At 35.2% G+C, this 17,988-nt stretch overlaps 1 protein-coding gene and 1 pseudogene across 1 annotated transcript in view; both read left to right on the top strand.

The window, feature by feature from the left end:
* The first annotated feature begins 295 nt into the window (after positions 1 to 295).
* On the top strand, positions 296 to 1,452 carry LOC150063218 (S-methyl-5'-thioadenosine phosphorylase pseudogene; annotated as a pseudogene).
* A 12,173-nt stretch (positions 1,453 to 13,625) lies between these two features.
* Positions 13,626 to 17,988, top strand: part of Cd36 (CD36 molecule (CD36 blood group)) — a 53,486-nt gene continuing 49,123 nt past the window's right edge. The window contains exon 1 of the mRNA XM_090332904.1: positions 13,626 to 13,641. The gene's annotated coding sequence lies outside the window, so the exon portion shown is untranslated. The remainder of the gene's footprint in view (positions 13,642 to 17,988) is intronic.

Below are 17,988 nucleotides of genomic sequence, written 5' to 3'. Positions count from 1 at the left end.
TGTACTCTCATCCATCATCCATTCACACAAACTCTAGTTATTTTATCATCTATATCTTCTCAACAAAAGTACCATTATTTTAAGGTTGTGTTTTATTTATTTGTGTGTACAGTGTCATGCTCAGGTAGTGAGTGACAGAATGGTTTCTTAATACCCTCCCTCCTTTCTAACCTAAAGATTCACATTGTCATTTTCTCTTTATAATATCTAAAAATGTTTTTCGTGGGACTGTTTCATCAAAACTCTTGGGGACTGAGGCGGAGTCAGGGCTGGCTCAGGACTCCTCATCCTCCTGGATCCGGCCTGGCTCTGCGCCCCGCAGCCGCCGCCCCGCAGCAGACCATGGCCTCAGGCGCCACCGCCGCTGCGCCCGTGAAGATTGGAATAATTGGTGGAACAGGCCTAGATGACCCAGAAATTTTAGAAGGAAGAACTGAGAAATATGTGGATACTCCATTTGGCAAGCCATCTGATGCCTTGATTTTGGGGAAGATTAAAAATGTTGATTGTGTCCTTCTTGCAAGACATGGAAGGCAGCACACCATCATGCCTTCAAAAGTCAACTACCAGGCAAACATCTGGGCTTTGAAGGAGGAAGGCTGCACTCATATCATAGTGACCACTGCTTGTGGCTCTTTGAGAGAGGAGATTCAGCCTGGTGATATCGTCATTATTGATCAGTTCATCGACAGGACCTTGATAAGACCTCAGACCTTCTATGATGGGAGTCATTCCTGTGCAAGAGGAGTGTGTCATATTCCAATGGCTGAGCCATTTTGCCCCAAATCAAGAGAGGTCCTTATAGAGACTGCTAAGAAGCTAGGACTTCGATGCCACCCAAAGGGGACAATGATCACAATCGAGGGGCCTCGTTTTAGCTCTCCAGCAGAAAGCTTCATGTTCTGCACCTGGGGGGCAGATGTCATCCATATGACCACTGTTCCAGAGGTGGTGCTTGCTAAGGAGGCTGGGATTTGCTATGCAAGCATCGCCATGGCAACAGATTATGATTGCTGGAAGGAACATGAAGAAGCAGTTTCAGTAGACCGTGTTTTAAAGATCCTGAAAGAAAATGCCAATAAAGCTAAAAGTTTGCTGCTTACTACCATACCTCAGATAGGGTCCATGGAATGGTCAGAAAAGCTGCATAACCTGAAGAACATGGCCCAGTTTTCTGTTTTATACCAAGACATTAAAAGAAAACATGACTGCCCCCAGATAAAAAGGCTTTCTACTGCTAGTCATTTTGAGAATTTTCTTAACTTGAAGTCCCAGGAAAAGACATGCCCTTTCCAGCACAAGAGTTGGAGACAATATCCAGTGTTCTTTGTTGCTGGGGAATCTGAGAAAGAAAATAGGGTGTGGGCTGCTTGTTTCCATATGATTGTGAGTTGGTTCAGTCTTAGAATAGGTCAGTTTATCAAAATGCATCAGGTGCTTTACAGTACATAAGCACTTTGTTGGGTATTTCTGCAAACTTATTTTTGAAAATTATCAGACACATGCAAAAAACTTTGTATAAAGAAGGACGTTAAATAGTGTTGCTTCTAATAGCAGATACTTAAAACAATCTCAATGTCCATCTGTTTTAGGTAAGTTGAGGTTTAGTTATAATTACATTATGAAACAACTTAAGATCATATTTTCACATAATAATGTCCTAAGGAAATTAACAAAAATTTTATAGTACTAGTTTTATCTTCAAATGCTGTATCAATGTACAAAACCTTGAATGGAAAATATATAATTTTTCATTATATTTGGAGACCATGTACTGGATATTTTTTCTTTTATTTCTAATTGTATTTTTCTATGGTGAGTAAAATAAAGTAATGAAGTTATAAAATTAAAATGGAAACTTGGCACTAGTGGCTGAGACCTGGAATAATAGCTACTCAGAAGGCTGAGATCTAAGGATTGTGCTTGAAAGCCATTCGAGGTGGGAAAATCCATGAGATTCATATGTCTAGTTAACCAACAAAAAGCCAAGAGTGGAATATGGCTCAAGTGTTAGAGGACCAGCCTTAATTGAAAAAGCCAACGACAGTGCCCATGTCCTAAGTTTAAGCTCCAGTACCGACACAGGGGGAAAAAAATAGATGGATTCAGACAAACTAAATTCTTGAAAACAGTTTTTGTTATTGAAGCCAGAGTCAAATGACAATCCAAACAAAAGTGTTGAAGGGATTTACGTGATTCACTTGATCACTGTTGACCATTCAGTCAGATCAGTACTTGGGTTTGCATCTGTTTCCTGAGAAAAGCTAGTTGAAAGTCAAGCGTGTCAAATGTTTTTAAAACTAATACTTGTTTCTACTCCATTTATGAGTTGAGAAGTTATTTCACATGAGTTGGTGATTTGTGTTTTCTAATAAAAGGCTTTTTTCCTTAATATTTTTATCATTTTTCTAAAAATGCCTATTTTCTTAAATTTACAGCATAGGAATATCTTTTTCCCCTCCTCAGAGTTAGCTTCTTAGCATGATCTGTCACAGAATTCATGATCTTCTGTTAAAGAGACTGTACAATCAAAGGTGTTTGTGTTTACGAGATTGTCCTCAAGATAATTAAGCTGCTGATTATAAATAAAACAATTATTTAAAAAAAAACTCTTGGGGACAGAGTATATACTGAGTGGCTATTCTCAAATTTAAAAGTTACAGGGTCTGTGAAATGAGTTGTTTTTGAGTTCAAGTGCTATCTCTGCTTTAAACTTCTTTTGTTTCTTTTAATACATTATGTAACTTCTCAGAACTTTACTATTTTTCCAACTTCAGACATAGGTGACATAAACTTGGTTCCTATTTATTTACTATCTTTCAATGATTCCTTTTGAACTTATTGTTTTTCAAGTATGCTGTGTGGTTATTTTTCACTTCATTTTGTGATTAAGGAAACTTAATTTTCTAGTGTATAGAAAAGATTTACCATGAGTTGTGTTATTTCAGAAAATTAATTATTTGGAATGAGATTTAGACAGATGCTATCAAGGAATTTTGAACATAATATTTACAAAGAGGCTACAACAGTGAAAGTAAAGTTTGCTTGATGAAGTTCGGAGCTCCTGGATTAGGTGTATAGATATTTAGGATGGTTATGTCCTCCTGAAGGAAAGATCCCTTTAATAGTATGTAGTAACCTTCTTTGTCTTTTCTCACTAATTTTAGTTTGAAGTCTATTTTATCTGATATGAGGATGGCAATTCCAGCCTGTTTATGGGGGCCTTTAGCTTGATAAACTTTTTTCCAAGTCTATCCATTTCCTTACAAATGGGGCAATGTGGCTCTTTCTGATGGTATCATAGAATACCCTTGTGTATAAATACCATTGTTCATCCAATCATCTACTGAGGGGCATCTGGGTTGGTTCCATATCTTTGCTATGGTAAATAGTGCTGCAATGAACATCGTTGTGCTAGTGGATTTAGTCTGACCTTGTTTTTGGACAATTGGAGATCTTCACCAACCACACAACCACACAACCTCTCACTTTCAAAAAATGTTTATTTCTTTGGGTAAGATGTGTCTCTTGAAGACAGCAGAACGATGGATCTTGCTTTTTGATCCAACTAGATAGTCTATGTCATTTAATTGGAGAGTTAAGTCCATTGATATTGAGAGTCAGGATTGAGACATATATATTAGTTCCTGCCATTTTTACAAGCTTTCATTAGGGCCTGTGTCTTGATAGTTCTTGTGGTACTTAGATGTTATGAGTTTTAGGTGCATTTCTTAGGGGCTTGATCTCAGGGCTTAGGTGTTTGATCTCTGCTCAAAACTAGTGCCCTATCATTTGAGCCACAGCACCATTTCCAGTTTTTGAGTGGCTTATTAGAAAACGACGTATTACCTCAGCCATTTTGTAATTCTTGTTTCACTTGTAAATTCTTGGCAATGCTTTGAAAGCATATGAAACATTTCTTGGTATATGACATTAATCTTCAGTCCACCAGTCTTTTGTGATTTTACTTATTTTGCTTTTTTTTCTTCAATTTTCTTTTTTCCCCTCTCTTTCCTTCTTCTCTCTTTTCCCTCTCTAGCCTTTTCCTTTCCTCTACTCTCTTCCCCTCCACCCTTTCCTCTTTTGTGATCTCTTCCCTCTCTTCTCCTCCACTCCCTTTTCCTACTATTATTTTCCTTCCTTCCTTCCTTCCTTCCTTCCTTCCTTCCTTCCTTCCTTCCTTCCTTCCTTTCTTCCTTCCTTCCTTCCTTCCTTCCTTCCTTCCTTTCTTTTCATATCCTTTCTTCTTTCCTACATTTCTTCCTTCCTTTCTTCCTTTTTACATTCCTTTCTTCTTTCCTACATTTATTCCTTCCTTCTTTCCTACATTTCCCCTTTCCCTCCTTCCTTGGTTCATTTTGATTTTTTTCTAACCACACCTACTCTTGCTATGCAGCTTCCTGACTGCTGGGATTACAACATGGCTTACTTCTGCTTATTTGTTAGCTCCTACAATGTTCTGAGGATGCCAATTAAACTATGGTGTATGGCCTTTAATTCTTTGAGTAATACATATCTTTTTGTACTCTAGCAACTTATATCTCTTATTTCTAGAAAATTTTATACATTGTACCCTTATTTCTTCATTGTAATTCTTTTCCTTTTCTATGAAAATCCCTTTGTTTCTCTCTCTTTAAACACACACACACATACACACACATACACACACATATGCTATAGACACTCTCTTTCTCTCTATATATAAACGTATACATATATATATGTATAAGTTGCTCTACCCCTCTGTTACTACTGTAATATTACAACTCACTTCTAGATCATTTCTACAGTCATTGTTTAATTTTTTGTATTGTCACCTTTTCACTTTGGTTATTATGGCATCATGGTTTTCTATTGGGATGATAATTGTATTATAATTTGAAGTCATTAATCATAAAAATATTAGTTTCCTTTTCATTATTTAAAGTAGTTGTACAAAGGGGTTTCAATTCAATGCTTCAGTCAAGGAGTACAGAGTATTGTGATTAGTGCCACCTCTTCCACCATGCTTCTCCCTCTCTCCCAGTCCTACCCATGCATTCCAGCTTCCTAATTCCATCTTCACATATATGAATTGAATATTACACATTCAATTTCTCACCATTCCTCACTTCATTTGTCTACCAAAGCATATGCTCAGATTTATGAGCTCAAGGTGGACTTGTGATCTCACCCCTACCCCCTCACCCCTGCCTTACACTCCTCATTAATTATCAGTGTGGGTTACTACATGCAATGGAAATAATAGTTTATATATTAGCTTTCAAAATACTGTTTTTCTACTCCATTTACTAATTGCTTGTTTGAGTTTTAAACAAGTCTTGAAATGACTGATGGTTTTTCTTTTACATTTAAAATTGTAGACAGTACATGCAGATTTATACAAGTGTAAAAATACATTGTATCATCAATAGAGTAGGCAGCCAAATTTAGAATGCAGCTAGTCATATGCAGTAGAGGAACAGAATGCCATATTTCCAAAACTTTTATCAAAATTGCAAATTATTTTTTATATTCACCATATTTTAAAACTATACTGGCCAGGAGTTTGGCCTAGTGGTAGAGTGCTTGCCTAGCATGCACAAAGACCTGGGTTCAATTTCTTGGTACCACAAACATAGAAAAAAAGCAGAAATTGTGCTGAGGCTCAAGTGGTAGAGCTCTAGCCTTGAGAAAATCCAAGGACAGTGCTCAGGCCCTGAGCTCAAGTCCAGTACTGGCAAAAAACAAAACAAAACAAAAAATGAGGTTGGCTAATATTATACCATTATTTATTTTCATTTCTTAAATAATTTTAAACATTCAAGAATGTTTACATACAAGGCATACATTTTCTTCCTACTGGGTTGTGCTTCTGTGAAGGGAGCCATGTCTAGGTCATCACTCTGTTTCACCATTTACTTCTATTGAAAAATGCTATGAATCAAAGTTTTCTCTTACCCTCTATCTTTGACCACAAATAGGTTCTATAATTACTTTCTGGTTAGAATTCTGGAAATGAAATGGAGAAGCATATAATACATACAGTTGAATTTGTTTCAACAAATATTTCTTCATGCACCTAGCTGAAGCTCTTATTATTTTCAATCTTTGTCTTGAAACTCAGTGCCTCCAAAATCAAATGCTCAAACTTTAGATAGTATATAGAGGAGACTTGGAAGGACTAAATGTGCTGGTAGAAGGAAGTCTAGAGCTTAGATCTTTTCTTTAAGATAAAAATCAAGTTAAACTTTGATTTCCATGGCTCCATAATCATAATTAAGATTTTAAACCAGATCCTTTTTTAGGTCTTGTACAAGGCTTCATGTTCGAGGCTAAAATATTTATAACCTGTTTTCCATCTGCTTTCTAAAATTAACTTGTTTCTGATCTGTATTATCTGAATCTTTGAGCCAAAAGTGTATTCATTTTTGTAAATTCTGTTAATTTCATCTTAATATGATTTTGAGTGAATACTCCTGGGTTCTGCCATGCTCACCAGAAATCTTGGTCATGATTTAAACACTAGAATAACCTTATCAACCTCTTGTTTAGTACTTTGTGCCTGCTGGCTTTAAGCATTTAAGTGTCCCATTACAGGATCTTAATATGTTCCCTTCTATCTATAGACATGAAATTTCATGTCTGGGCTTGGGAGACTAATCTGTTCCTTTTCATACAATACTTCTGCAATACTAATGTGATCACCTAAGTGTTTTATATAATTCTTTCATTTTATTTGCTTAGAATTTCACTTCCTTCTACTTAAATTCAACTAATCTTCTCTAGAAGATTAAGGATATAAAAGTTTGTGCACATACTCTTAGGACTTCAATCTCCACATTCTCTTTTCCAGCTGAAAGTTTGCCACATGTTTGTTTCCTATAGTGTAATATAAGATGAAGTACTGAAGCACAGAGCTTTGTTAGCTACCATTCTCTTCAGTCTCTTTTTGGTCTAAGTGATATAAATCCAGAAGTTGAAGAAATACTTTTGGTGGGGCCACAAAACTGTTCTCATGCTGCAATCTTTGTTTAATCAACATTTGAAAGATAGGTAAAACTCTCCCAATAGCATGTTCTTTCTTCCCTATCACTCAACAGGTCAATGAGAGGCTGTTAGATCAGAAGTGTTTCTCACAACAAATCTAAAAAATACACCAGGTCAGCCATGAAACCAAACCCTTGAGTATCATTGGCTATCTGTAGAGATCATATTAAGTGAAGTAACCCAGACTCAAAGAAACATAGTCTCAATAGTTTCCCTCATTTGCATAATCAGTAGAAACCTTAGGCTCTCCGAGCAGAGATTTACAATAGAACAAAACCTAGATACATAAGGCCATATAGAATGACACTAAATCAAAGGACCTCTAGGATATAGAAACAAAAGCCATATAATGAGTGATTGTTGTCCTTAATGTATTATGTTATCTCTTACCTCTTTTGCTGTTCCTCGGTTATCTAATATTGTTACAGTATTTTCCTTGTTATCTGACATATTTTATATAAGCTTATTGGGTTATTTGAAATCAGATAGGGAAGGGGGAAAACAAGATGAAGGGTGGGAGTGGGGGAAGGGAAGTGGGGACCAAGACATGAGAAAGGGTATCAATGTACGTGAAGTAATTCACCTTCTGTCTGGTGAATATAATGTAACCCTTCTATTAATTACAATAAAAATATATGAAAAAAGAACATCTGGAAAATCATTTATGATTATTTGAAAAGTCAAGACTTTGCTATCTACTTCAAATTTGGAGTGTGGAGATAAGTGCACTGACACTTTAAATACCCATTAATCATAAATGAGGTTCCAAAGAGGAAATGCTGTAAGATACCACTAAGGTGAAATTTGTAATTTGGTGTAAATATGCATTTCCCCAGTTGTCTTATGTTAGGAGATTACTCTTACAACTGCACCTTTCTCCATTTGCTTAAACAGAACTTCAATTAGTGGGAAATGGCATCCAGTTCGTGTCTTGGGCTGACATGACTTTGAAACAGTTATTTGATGCATTGAGCAAGATTTTGGTTCTTATTACCCAATCCAATTGAGCAACAGAAGGAGAGACTCCAGGAAAAACTGGGACATAGGCCAGGGAGTGAGTTACACGTGGATGAAGGAAGCTGTCCTCAAACTGATCTTTGGTTCTGGGAAGGTCAGAAGAGCTTTAAAATAGGAAAGCTCTTTGTGTGAGAACTACAGACTAGATTTTAAAATAGTGACCTCCAAATGCTCATACCACTTTTAAAGGGAAAAGAATAAATATTAAAAAGGGTTGTCAGTACTTTTCAAAAATTAACCCATGACATGAGATACTATAGGCAATCTCCCCATGTTAGAAATAGTTTGGTGTGCACAAGAGGAGGAGGAGGAGGAGGAGGAGGAGGAGGAGGAGGAGGAGGAGGAGGAGGAGGAGGAGGAGAAGAAGAAGAAGAAGAAGAAGAAGAAGAAGAAGAAGAAGAAGAAGAAGAAGAAGAAGAAGAAGAAGAGGAAGAGGAGGAGGAGGAGGAGGAGGACGACGACGAGGAGGAGGAGGGGGGGGAGGGGGGAGGGGGAGGGGGAGGAAGAAGAAAAAACAGACCTTTATTTAAAAATACTTTTCCAATTGTACTTGCAAATGCAAATTTTCCCTTATTCATATTTAATTTCTTTAAGTCAGAGCAAATCTCCTACCTTTAACTTACCATGAATAATTATTTACATATCCAGGTTTCTTGTTTCCTTTGGCCTGAATAGAATTATCTGTTTTTTTTTTCCACTCCTAACATTCATAGTAAAATGATATGCTGTCATTTATAGTAAGAGACATAGAAATATAGATATTTTTGAACTTTGTTATATTTAATTAACAAAGTAGAGAAATCTGAAACTGCCATAATCTTTCAACTCTTCATATTTAGCCTATATAATTTTAGGTTGAAAAAGCATTACAGTGCTTCCAAAATTATATATAGATCTTTAAAATCCTTTAAGCTCCATTTGGTGTTTCTGTAAAAAGCCAAACTTACTTACCTTCATTTCTAAATTTAAGTGGATTTTTCTTTAGATCAAAAGCTACCAAATAGCAATCAAAATGCTTATAAAAAGCAATCTGTTTCTATGATGGGCTATATACTCTATAGACATAATGTATTATATATATATTAATATGTATCTATGACATAACACCTTCAGCTATTTAATTTTAATTATAATCTAAAATCCAGTGATTGTATATAGAGATTCCCTTCTTGAATACTTGTTTATTAAACATGACATTTGAAATATGATGTAAGCATCAATGTTAATAAATAAATTCTTTAATAAATATGCAATCCATTTTTCTCTACTCAGCAATAATTATAATTTTTGAAAGAAAAATCTTATTTTCTACATATGCGTATTTCTGCTAGTAAGATTTATACATCTAGCATATTTAAAGATGAATTGATTTCAAGTCAATTAAATTCTAAAGTCAAACTGTATTTTTTTCTAATAGTGTTTGAATTAGAAGTTTGAGTGACTTTAAATGACTAACTTATTTTAAGGTTACTACAAATACATTTTAGATTTTCCCCCTAACAGATTTTGACTTGGAGTAGAGATTGCTACATTTTTCTAGGGATGGGGAAATGACCTCTGCCTTTCTTCCTCCTCTGCACTGGCCAATAAGGCCTAGTAGTTTATCTCTGACTCATATGTGAGAAAAGAGCTGGCAAGTCATTTTCTCTGTGGAGCTTGCCATTTATCTTTCCAGAGTTTCCCCATTGGAAATTTCCTCACTTTCCACACAGTTCTATAAATCTTCAGCTTTGTACTATTTGGTAATGATTTTCCTATATGCTTGCCTGACCTGGTTGGCATTAGATATAGATCTATTTTATTTTCTGTATATTTGTGTGTTTATACGTATGTGTTTGTGTATTGTTACTGCAGCTTGAACTCAAGGCTGTGCACTTTTGCTTGGCTTCTTTATTTAAGGCTAGTATTCCATCGCTGGAGCCATAAATCTACTTCCAGGTTTTTGCTGGTTAACTGAAGTTCAGAATCTCATGGATTTTCCCGCTTAGGCTGGTTTCAAACCATGACACTCAGATCTCTGTCTCTTCAGTAGTCAGAATTGGATATATGTACTAAAAGAACCTAGACATATCTTTTAAATTCTTGGAACCCAGAATTACTTATCAACAAGCTAGATTTACATATAATAATGAAAAGATTGTGTGTTTAAATTAGCTATTTTAGGAAATCCGCATAAAAAAAGTTCTAAAACATTATCGTAGCATAGAAAATTATCTTTGTTGAGAGGTTTATTCTGACAAAAAAAAAGGACTTAAATATGAGCAAGAAGAGGTTCACTTACACTTTACCAAGTATTCTTAAACTAAAAGTTTAATTTTAAACATTGTCAGCTAGTTGCATAAATTAAAAGTTAAGTGTTTTATGCTAATTTGGAAATGTTTGCATTTATGAAACTTTTTCTTAAGTTAGTTATTTCCTCTATAAAACTGTGGCTGAGAATATTTGATTTCTATTTTTTTCTGGATTCATATTCATCAAGACATCTGACCTAGGGGAAGATGTAAACAATTACTGGTCGCTTTCCTATCCTCCTCTTCCTCCTCCTCCTCCTCCTCCTCCTCCTCCTCCTCTTCCTCCTCCTCTTCTTCTTCTTCTCTTTCTTTCTTTCTTTCTTTCTTTCTTTCTTTCTTTCTTTCTTTCTTTCTTTCTTTCTTTCCTCCTCCTAGTCCTCCTCCTCCTGCTCTTCCTCCTCCTCTTCCTCCTCTTCTTCTTCTTTTTCTTTCTTTCCTCCTCCTCCTCCTCCTCCTGCTCCTCCTCCTCCTCCTCCTCTTCTTCTTCTTCTTTTTCTTTCTTTCTTTCTTTCTTTCCTCCTCCTCCTCCTCCTCCTCCTCCTCCTCCTCCTCCTCCTCCTCCTCCTCCTCCTCCTCCTCCTCGAGGATGCCTGAACCACAATTCTATTTTTGGCTTACATTGTTGCTTACCACAACTTCTCACTTCCCTCTGGGATAACTATTCTTATGACTTTTTCTGCTGAGGCTGGCCAACCAACATGGTCTTCCTGATCTCATCCTTCCACATACTTAGGATGACAAATGGAAGCAGCTGTACCCAGCTATTGATTAAAAAGGGTCTTGTAAATTTTTCTGCCTGGGTTGGCTTTAAGCCATGATCTTCTCTGTCTCTACTTTCCAATTTAGCCAGAATGACAAGATATGATTCCTAGAATTTAGTAAGTCGTCTCACATAGGAGGAAGAAACAGGATATAGGAACCAAATATGGAAGTTTTATCCTATTCAATCACTGAAATTAAAAATAAAAATTTTAAATGAAATTCAATTTAGATCAATCAAAAGTGCAACCTGAAAGTTTTTTAAATTTTAGCTTCATGTGTGTAATATAGGACAACTAATATTCTGTATACAAATCACAAGGTATACGTCACTAAACTTAACCAGAAAGCTACTATTAAGTTGAGTAGCATCACTGAAGAATATAATAATGATGGCCGGGAGTTTGGCCTAGTGGTAGAGTGCTTGCCTAGTATGCAGGAAGACCCGAATTCGATTCCTCAGTACCAAATACACAGAAAAAAAAGATGGAAGTGGTGCTGTGGCTCAAGTGGTAGAGCTCTAGCCTTGAGAAAATCCAGGGACAGTGGTCAGGCCCTGAGCCCAAGCCAAGGACTGGCAAAAAAATGAATATAGTAATGACAAACGTTAAAAAATATTACAATGGGGGGCCAGGAGTTTGGCCTAGTGATAGAGTGCTTGCCTAGCATGCACAAAGACCTGGGTTCGATTCCTCGGTATTACATATAACATAGAAAAAAGCCAGAAGTGGTGCTGAGGCTCAAGTGGTAGAGCTCTAGCTTTGAAAAAAGTCCAAGGACAGTGCTTGGGCCCTGAGCTCAAGCCCAGGACTGGCACCAAAAAAATATTATAATGGTTCCTTATATCAGGATAGAATCCAGTGTAAAAGAAGTTTAAGAGTGCAGGGAACATAATCATAGTGAGAACAAGTAAGCAATATTTTGCTTGAGGTTTTTAATATAATCATTAGGATAATTAGGATCAAGTGCTTCTAACTTCTTGGGGTTCTAAAGCCACTTTTGTGAAAATAATCAGAGTTAGCTAATTCCTGAGATGTGCTAATAAATATGAAATGTATTGCATACAGAGAAGAAATTGCATAACAAACTGAAGTGGGTAAGAAAAGGCCTTGGTTTATAAATCAGTATTATTTATATCTGTGACTTCCCTCTGAGTCAAGAAGCATTGTGGTCTTCTCTTCAGGAAGCTTTATTGGGATTTTCATCTGTGTGTACACTGTGTCTCTAGGAAAGAAGCACCTCCAAACTCTTTCTAAACAAAGACAATTTCAAAAGATACAACTGTGGGTTGGTTTATTTGTATAAATAGCTCCAATAAATGCCAGTACATCTGAGATATGTACTTCATTTGCTAACTGCAGTTAACCCATTCTGGAACTACTGTAAACCCTAGAGGTGGACAAAAAACCATCTCTAAACTTGGCTTTGGAAAAATGCACTTGGTATTTTTGTTTCTTTTTTATGAAAGTATTTCTGCCCAATTCACACTGCTTTGAAATTGTGAATTTTATGACATTTGAAAGATTCATCCTCATTGTGACAATCTCTAGAGGAGATAAAGATAACTTCATTGTAGTCTTTTGTTAAATGCTTAGATAAATAGCTTTAAAATGAAGAAATTTTCCAGACTAGGATCATTGCCTTTCAAGAAATTATTTTAAAGCACCTACCTTTTATACAAAAACATAGTTTTTGTTGAGGTAACAGGAACATTATAAAAAATGTTGCACTACTAATCGTTTTCTTCTTTTTTGTGGCAGTGTTGTGCATAGAGTAACTGCAGGACAAATATACACTTAATATATTGTTTGAAAATGTGAGAATGCATACTATTGATATTCACCCTGGAGAGATATTGCCTTAAAATATTTGGAAAGGAAATCCTCCTTTAGCATCTTCAGTGACCTTATTTTTCTAGAGTATATTTCCTTTGTTTTATGTGTTTATTAGATGTAAGATACATGGCACTATAATAGTAAGACTATTATTGCTAGCCAACAGGACAGTTTTTAATGTTTTCATCTTTGGCTTTTCCCAAACCATAATATCCATCAGTGTCATCATGTATCATTTCTCATCAGAAAGAAAAATGCATTAATGAGACTAGAATTCAGGCATAGAATGAAAACAGCCAAGGGAATTGTGATGAAAAAGCAAGCAGGGATGTCCCCAGAGAGAGATGCTGCTGTGTTCTTTTAAATGTCACAGAGTAATTGTTTTTCTTTCTTTCTTTCTTTCTTTCTTTCTTTCTTTCTTTCTTTCTTTCTTTCTTTCTTTCTTTCTTTCTTTCTTTCTTTCTTTCGGGAAAGAAGTAGGGTAAAGAGCAGCTTATTTTCAAACTGGACAGGTTAGCAAACGAGTTGAGGTTTAGCAGTTCATTGCCACATTGGACTGTCATTCAAAATTCCATGACCATTCTAGAACACTTGGAGGTGGAGCTGTGGGTACAGAGCAGCGATTTGACCTAGCATTTAGAGCAAACAACTGGAGTCATTAGTGCTGCTCTGTGGTTTTCCAAACAGCTTTTTCATCAGACATCAAACTGGTAATTATATCTGTGTCTTATCTGAAAGTTATCTAACCTAAACATGTAGCAGACAAGTCTATGGCCTTAATATTAAAAGTTCTGTTATCTAAAGTTTGCTTTATTCTTGCAGAGTTGAGGGTTTACTTGCATTTCTTAATTTTTTCAAAAAGTAAAATAGGTGAGGTTTTGGAGGCATTCAGGCATTCATTCTGTCTCTACTTGGAAATAAGTGTTTGATAGAACAAAAAAAAAATCATGGTCAGGTGGAACGATTTTACTGTGGTCCTGCCAGCAACGTTTATATTATTGTGATAAGAAGAAAAAACATTGAAAAATTGAAATTACTTAAATTTCCCAACATCCTGATGTACATGCAACAATCAAGGGATAAATTAATAGGGGAAAACCCATGAAAAGGGGAATATCTAAGTATAGAAAAGTTTTATTTTTAAGGATATGCATGTCCTAGAAAGAATGTTAAATGACAGGCCTGTTCTACCATTATGGACTCACTGGTATTAAGATTCCTAGGCAGGGTGCTTATCTCACCAATGTTGCAGAGAAAATTTGTCCTTTCCTGTTTATGATCCACAACATTAACAAATAGAGGTCACAGAGGCAATCTCCATTGCTGGCATTCCTGGCACAGTGCTGGTCATCAGGTGATTTCTGTGGCTTGTTTAAGAAAGGGTTTTTGCAATTTAAATCTTGAGTCAGAAAATTTTACCATACTACAATGCTGACCCGTGCTCTGGGAACTTTGATGTAACCACCAATAAGGTATGTAAATTAACACTAAACATAAGTCATTAAGTAAATTCCAGTTTTCAATTTGTAAATTGTCTCTGAAGTATTTTCCATGGTAATAACATTTTTTAATAGAAGGCACTCACTGAAACTAGATCAACTTCTACAGATTATAAGAACAATTGTTTTCAATAAAGTAATAGAACCATAGACATGTGTGCATATATATTGAACTATATATATCATATAAAATTCTTTTTACTGGTCTTTTATTTGACATTTGCATTATGATAACATCTTCTGTAGGAACAAATAATATCCCTTAACTTTATCATGATTATTGTAAAAAATTGGAAAATATAGCCTAGGGAATTAAAAAGAAGCACACAAAATGGAGTTGTTTGCTTCATTAGATACAGTGAAGGAAAATGGGTGCTGAAAAATATGCTCAACACCTTCAAAAAATTATAGCTTCGGGTTTTGTACAAAGATATATGCAGTTCTACTTGTGACTTGAATGATTAATGTTTACTCAGTATTCTAGAGACTATGTAATCATAATCATGGCATTTAATCAAATATTCCCGCACAAGATATCAAGCAACTACTACTATTTTACTGTAGATTACCATATACCTATATATTTAAATGACATGTAGATAGCAATGTTATATTAAAGTATACTTTATTTATTTTAAAGAGGTTTATTAATTCTAGCATTATGCGAAGAATCATCTCTGGATAGTTACACTGTATATTGCATCTTGCCTATTCATTCAACAAATATCTGCTTGCACAACATAAATACTGACCCTTTTCTGTACCCAGCTTAATTCACTTGGAATTGTGAGTTTTCACAGGATTTCTCAGTACCAGTATTAGCATCATTTAATAAAAGGAGTGGATATCTGTACAAGGCCATTGCTCTTCTGCATAGTAAGAAAATCCTCCATTAAGTTTGGTAGCATCGTTTATGTTTCTTCTTTAGAGATGATGAAAGATCAGTGGAGTCCTAAGTATCTCCCATCTGTGGAGTCTTTGGGTTGCTTAGAAACCAGTGACTATAGGCTTGCTATAGCAACCCAATTTATCAGTGAATGCCAAGCTCTTAGCTGGCCTGTGCTTATCTTCTATAGTTTGCTGGTAAGAATATTCAGATAATCCTTTTATCAATATTTTATTCTTTATGCAATCAAGCTGGGTAACATTATAATAATACAATTTAGCCACATTAGAGAATGATAATTTCTAATAGATTTTTAACTACCTGAAAGCTCAATTTCTGCATGAAGCATTTGTTTTTGAGATTTTATCACATACATATGTGATAAAACATTTTCTGAATTTATAAGTTAACTATCATGCACATTATAAAATAGTAGTTTACTTCAAATTATGATTTGGGCTACCTTCTGCCATATGTATACTTACATGTGTGAATTATAGATGTAAATATGTTTTGAGTTAGATAAAAATCACCAAAAGCAAAACTAGTACAGGGTAATTTTAGTAGTAAATGTATGCTAAATAAAAGTTTTGTAAATGTGGCTTTTATTAATAGTTCTATGTAACTAATTTATACATCTCTGTACTATAATGATATTTTATTTTATTACTAGCTCCTTATGTGTAGATCATTTAAATATTATTTCCTATAATCTTATGTTTAAACTAATATGCTATGCAATATGAAAATTAATATAGTAAAATCAGATTTGGTCTAGAAATCATATTTTGAAGTCATTAAAGAGATATCAGAGGATTTGCTCTTCTCTTAAGTTTTAGTAGCTTCTAGTCTCTATTCATTTATAATGATTTTGCTCAGTCTGGTGTTAGGTTTGCTTTTAGATTAAAAAAAAAACACTTTCTGGGGCCGGGAGTTTGGCCTAGTGGTGAAAGTGCTTGCCTAGCATGCATGAAGACCCGGGTTCGATTCCTCGGTACCACATACATAGAAAAATGCCGGAAGTGGTGCTGAGGCTCAAGTGGTAGAGCTCTAGCCTTGAGAAAGTCCAAGGACAGTGCTCAGGCCCTGAGCTCAAGCCCAGGACTGGCAAAAAAAAAAACACTTTCAATGATTTACATCTTTATGATGTGTGTGAGCTACAATCTTCCCTGTACTCTGCATATGTCAGAGCTGCATTTATCTTATATCCTTATTAACTCCAACTTGGTGTTTATCACAGTTAGCAGAGGTAGAATTTGCAGCCTCTCCTGAGACAAGATTAACACCAGTATCTATTTACTGTCCTTCTCTCCAGGGTTTTGGCACTTATGCATTTTGTTTTGATATTTAAGTCTTTACCATATTCAAGATTCTCTTGAGAGTCAATGAAGCAGTTTAGCTCTATTTTTCACGGGACATTATTAATGTGTGTGCGCACGCATGTGTGTGTGTGTGTGTGTGTGTGTGTGTGTGTGTGTGTGTTCCTCTGAGATAATAGGTAACTGGTTTGTAGAGGATAAAAATTCAGAGGTTGGAGATGTAGCAAAAGTGACGTATTGAGTTCGATTTGGGTTTTTTTTACATTAGCAAAAAAGAATAAATATTCATTAGAATAGTAATTATAATACTAATTATAATGGGCCAATGGAAATAACAAGGTCCAGCTACTTATTAATGATCTATGTCTGTTGATTGCTCATAATTTGAGGTGTGAGTCCTTTTTTTTGATGTTGTTGGACATAAGACTTGAACTCTGAGTCTGGGGGCTGTCTCTGAGCTCTTCAACTTAAGTCTACCACTCTATAACTTGAGACACAGCATCACTTCTGATTGAATCCTTTGAATATTTTTTTTAAATCAAGATGTCTATATCTTAGCAATAATGTATACATGACCCAACTGGTGCTTTGGATCACTGACAAATATTGTGAAAAGCTTCTTGAATACGAACATGCCACTTGTAGACTGCAATAAGATAAATACTAAAGTCCTTCCTAAGAATATTTTCTAGTGTAGAATAATTGAATGATATATCAGTTTAATACATTTCATTTTTTTTCAGAGCCATTCCATCTGTTCTTTTTTGAAATACATTTGTCATGCCTGGAAAACCACCAGCCCTTTAAACTTGATACCAAGTAATGTGAAAAGGCCAAGATTCCTCTGTATCTCTTTTCAATCTGTCATGTGTTTCTTATACTTGAGTTTACCTTACATTACTCCAAAACATATTTAAGCAACACCTGTATGTTAGGTTCTTTTATAAATATAGAATGTATAGGTAAAACTTAACAATATACTTTCAGGTGAATACACTATAGAGAACTGTAGTATGATATAATCTCCTTTGTCACTAGGAAAACAACAAATAATGTGTAAATTGAAATTTTGAAGATCATCTTCTGTGGGCAGGATGCTAAGGTATACTAGAGATATACAAAGAAATATGATAGAATTATGTGGTATCTTATGTGAATTGTATTAATTTTAATATTTTCTGTAAATACTCATCACCGATTTTTATTTTAAATTTTATTTGTATACAGTTGGAATACTATTACCAGTCTTCAATGATAGTTTTTATAGAATGGAAGTCTTCAATTATGGTAGTGACAGAATGAAAAGAAAATGGTATTCTAAGTGATGGCTTTGCACCAAAATTCCTCAAAGAA

Source organism: Megascapheus bottae, chromosome 5 (genome assembly GCF_031878675.1).
Source record: "Megascapheus bottae isolate mThoBot1 chromosome 5, mThoBot2.hap1, whole genome shotgun sequence".
NCBI classification, from domain to species: domain Eukaryota; kingdom Metazoa; phylum Chordata; class Mammalia; order Rodentia; family Geomyidae; genus Megascapheus; species Megascapheus bottae.
The sequence above is the reverse complement of the archived record's forward strand: the minus strand, read 5'-3'. Positions and strand labels throughout refer to the sequence as shown.